Source organism: Empidonax traillii, unplaced genomic scaffold, assembly GCF_003031625.1.
Source record: "Empidonax traillii isolate 1590-97213 ecotype Southwest subspecies unplaced genomic scaffold, ASM303162v1 scaffold1932:size82158, whole genome shotgun sequence".
Taxonomy (NCBI): domain Eukaryota; kingdom Metazoa; phylum Chordata; class Aves; order Passeriformes; family Tyrannidae; genus Empidonax; species Empidonax traillii.
Genome location: NW_020957125.1, coordinates 50,972 through 55,500, shown reverse-complemented (window position 1 = coordinate 55,500; position 4,529 = coordinate 50,972).

Sequence of the window (4,529 nt, the reverse complement as noted above, 5' to 3'; positions counted from 1 at the left end):
GGCACTCGGAGTCCTGTCGGCTCCTGGAGAGCCAGCTCTGAGCACCTGCTCCGGGCTGCTGGCTCTCTGGTCCCTTTCTAGGTCACAGGGTCACTTGGTTTGTGTCTGCTGGCAGGAAACAAAATGGTAAAGTTCGATAAACAAGAGCCCTGGCTCGTACCGGCTCATAAAAATAACGTTTGGCCTCTGTGTGTCGTGTAGATCCTTTGGAAAACTGGTTTCTCTTTCCTCGAGTCAGATATTTTCCCTGCTGCCATCTGCTCCCTCCTGCCTTCCAGGGAAGAGTTCACCCACCAGCTCATCGGCGAGAGCAGAACGAGACAAACAGGGCTGAATTCTTGTCCCCTCGTGGGCTCATCTCCAGCCACTCCTGCCTGCATCTCCCCACCCCTCTGTCCCTCTGGCCTTGCTGGCCTCTGTTAACACCACACCTGACCTTTGCCTCACCTTCCTGTCGCCCACCTTTTTAACCACACCTTCTGCTCTGTTGTGGGTGTTTGTCAGCCAGGATCTGCCTCACAGGGCCGAAGAACCCTGACAGCAGGTCCAGGGGCTGTCCCCTGGGCACTCAGAGCAGTAGCAGGGTGCACTCCTTCTGGGGAGAGTGGCAAAGCAGAATTCCTGCCGGGATTTCAGCGCAAGGTGTTGCTTTTATTTGCAGTTTTTGTGTGAGTCATGAGTGAGAGAGCAGAAAAGAGCCTTTTGTCAGGGGGAGATGGCCGACCTGGAAGGAGTCCCGGTGTGGTCCCAGGCTCCCTCTGGAAGGACTGGACTCTCCAAACCAAGCGGGTGTACTCCAGCACCCTGAGGGGGGACACACAGACTGCAGAACACGGGCTGGAGTCCCCCACACCTCAGCAAACTGGAGCATGTGCTGGAGGGACAGTGTCATAGTTCTGATTGTAGCAAGGAATTTTGTCTTTCCTTTTCCCTTCCCCCCCGCTGTTAAGGAGCAATCAGATAACAAAGGAGTTGGCCTGAGACCTAAATGGCCAGACATTAATCTCCTGGCAACGAAGGGGGAGGGATTGGGAAAAAGGCCAGGGTGTGTGTATGGAAAGAGGTGGGGAGGAATTGGGGAAAGGCCAGGGTGTGTGTATGGAAAGAGGTGGGGAGGAATTGGGGAAAGGCCAGGGTGTGTGTATGGAAAGAGGTGGGGTTTGGGGGTTGGAGCTCAGCTCTGGAGCCGGAGGGGAGGCTGCAGCAAGCAGGAGAGACTGCCTGGTTTCTTCTTTTGTCTTTTCCTGTGGGAGAGGAGTTTTTGCTGCTGTCTCTCTGCGCAGTTGTTTGCTGGTTGCAGGCTTGGTTTTCACCGCGAGACCTTCACCACCTGAGTCGTGAGTTTTTCTTCCATTGGGAGAACTTTCTGTTTCCCTCCCCCTTCCCCCCTCCTCCATCACCACCCGGGACAACCAGGGATCCCACAGCGCCGCCCGGTGACGGGGGCTGGACATTGCAAGTTCCACTCCTCCAGTGATCCAACAGCGCCACCCGGTGACGGGGGCTGGACATTGCAAGTTCTGCATCTCCAGTGATCCAACAGCGCCACCCGGTGACTACTATAGGACATTACAAGCTCTGCACTTTTGATAACTCAACAGCGCCACCTGGTGAACGGTATAAGACATTGCAAGTTTTTACATCTCCAGTGACCCGACGGCGCCCCTTGCTGACTGTGGCTGGAACTGCACCAAAGGGCGCTAAAAATTGAACTATTTGATTTTCTTTTTTTGCCGGTTTTATCGGTTTTGTTCTTGAAGGGGATTATTGGTGGGTATAGGGGTATTGCTTGGTTGTTTTACTTGGTTTTTTTTTCTCGTGTTCCTGTTAATACGCACATACCTTTTAATAAAGGGCTGTTATTTTTTTTTCCCTTTTCCATAATTTGTTTTCCTTCAATCGGAGCCTCTTAATTTCGGATCTATAATTGCTAGAGAAGAAGGTTTGGGTCTTTTTCTCCTAATCCATCCTCAGCAAAAGACCCTTGTCTCAATTAAACTGGGACAGACAGAGCTGACACCACCTGCTCACACAACATGGGGACACTTGAGGGGACGCCCTTGAAAACCTAAAGAGATGCTGTCTCACCTCTCAGCGTTTCCTCTGACCACCCACTCACCCTTCCCATGACCCAAATTGTGCTGCCACAGCGTTCCTGAGCCGATTTGGGACCTCGGTTGTTCCTCAGTTCCAGAGACGTCACTGCCTGTGTTTTCAGACGCCTTAAAAACCAACTTCCCTTTTTTCACAGTGACAGCAAAACAGCTTTCTGTCCTTCCCTTACTGCTCAGCAGTTTGGGAATGTTCCACCACACAGAAGAGTCATCTGTGGGCTCAGGCCCCGGGATTTGGGCGCTCCTGAGCTGTGGAATGACAGGCTGGGAGCACGGCAGCGAATCCAGCACCTGCGGGGCGGGGAAGGGCGGTTGTTCAAAGGCTGCCTCTGCCAGGCCCTCGGGGCACGGTTTGGGATGAATCACCCTGTTCCACGTGCCCTTTCCCCATGCCAAGGGCAGGCATGAGATGGCTGAGCCCAAAATAGGAAGAGGCTGCTCCGCCCTGGTGCTTCCCGGCAGGTGAGCTGCACCTTCCCCTGGCAGCGTTCCCGCAGAGAGGGGGTGATGCCACGGGGCAGGAGGAGGCACGTTATTAATTATCTACGGCTGCAGGTGACAGGGAGGAAGCATCCCCCCAGTACAAAACATTCCCTGAGATCTTCCTGCTTCGTTTAGAGGGAAAATACAAACCAGAGGTGCCAGTTTAGCTCCGGAGAGGAGAAGGGAGGCTCCGAACGGCAGCAGAGCAGGTGCTCCGTGCCGGGTAGAGCGGTGAGGGTGCCAGGGAGGAGGGAGCGGGGTAAGCAGGATTGTGAACATATTTACAGCCATCTGGCAGCCTGAATCCTCCAAACAACGAGGCTGCCGGAGCGCTCGCTGAGCCGGGGAGGGCGAGGGAAGGAAGGGCTGGTTTGGGCAGAGGATCCTGAGGGATTCGTGCTTTCAACGCCTGCTTTTGGGAAATGTTTTATGTCACTTGTGAGATTGTTTGCGTTGCTGGGGATGGAGGGAAACGAGACCAGAAGGAAATGGAAGGGCCCCTCCTGCTGGAGTTTTCCTTCCAGGTTTTCTAGAAATCAAGGCATGGGAAAGGAACGATGCCTTGGGAAACCTTGGTTTCTTGGAAGGCGATTCCTTACCGGGGATAAGGAATGAAGCAGAAAAGCTGGATTCCTCCTGATCTATGCCTCTGACAGGGTGCTGCTGCTGTCTGAAGCCTTGCAGTTTCTAGTGGGAAATCTGCAAGGCATTTAGGAAAAAAATCCCAGGTTCTGGAACTCCACAGTTAACACAAGGTTGTGGTGCTTACTCAGAGTGGAAGAGGGAAAGTAAAGAACTGGTGTTTTTTAAGCACCAGTGTCAGGCTTTTATTAAGATGGGGCAGTCACAGCTTCTCTGGGCAACCTGTGCCAGTGCCTCCCTACCCTCACAGGGAAGAACTCCTTCCCAAAATCCCATCTAAACCTTCCCTCTCTCAGTTCAAAGCCGTTAATGACTCAGCCCATCTGTTGGGAGTCCTTTAAATAATGATGTCCACGTCTCCTCTGGGTCACTCCAGACGATGCCAGACCTTTGCTCACTGCCCAGTGTGAGCCTGAGAGCCACGGATTCCTCTGGCTCTGAATGGTTCCCTCTGTCCTGCATGTATGGGCTCTTTATTCCAGCCACAGGCCCGATTCCATCAGCCCCAGGGCAGGGGTTTGGAAGGAGGGATCACCATTCCAGGGCAGAACTCCTGAGCCAGCGGTGTCAAAAAAAAAAAAAAAAAGAAAGATTTAAAGCCCCTGCCTTCCCTCTGAGCAGGGACCAGCTATGTCAAAACAGAGCAAGGAGTTGTTAAACACGTTACAGGCTAAGGAAGTGGAAGTGTCACTGCAGTTTTCAGTCCCTTTGGGACATTTTGTGGAGTCAAACAAAACAGCAGCATCTGAAAGCGCCGGAGATTTTGCCATTCCCGGGCCAGGCTCAGGAAACACCTCCCAAAGGTCCAACTGCAGCTGCACCTTTCGCCTTTTCCTTCCCAGGTGTCACTTGAAGGAGCTGCAGCATCGAGCCAGCCCCTCCAGCCTCCCAGGGAGGGGAGGGTGGGGATGCTTTTCCCCTGAGCTTTCCCCCTTTTCTCTTTTTCTTTTATTTTTTAGGGAAGTGGGTCTGTTCTTGAAAACCCAGCTGGAACTTGTTAAGTCAATAATTATTCTTGTGAATGTGGGTCAGACTATTTTCTGCCTCTTCCTCTCCCAGGACGAGGAAGAGGATCCGATCCTGCAGCGCTCCGAGGCTGGAAGCTGGAAGGCTTCCCCTTTTCCTTCCAAAACCCAAACTGATTGTCCACTGAGGGGTGAAAGGCAGGGGGTCTGTGGCTTCCCACCTTCCACCTCCAGAAGCAGATCCCGCTTTCTCTTTTTGAGGCATCTGCCTCGGAGAAAATAATTTTAAAAAACCCCACCACGACGATTTCTGCAGTCTCCTCCA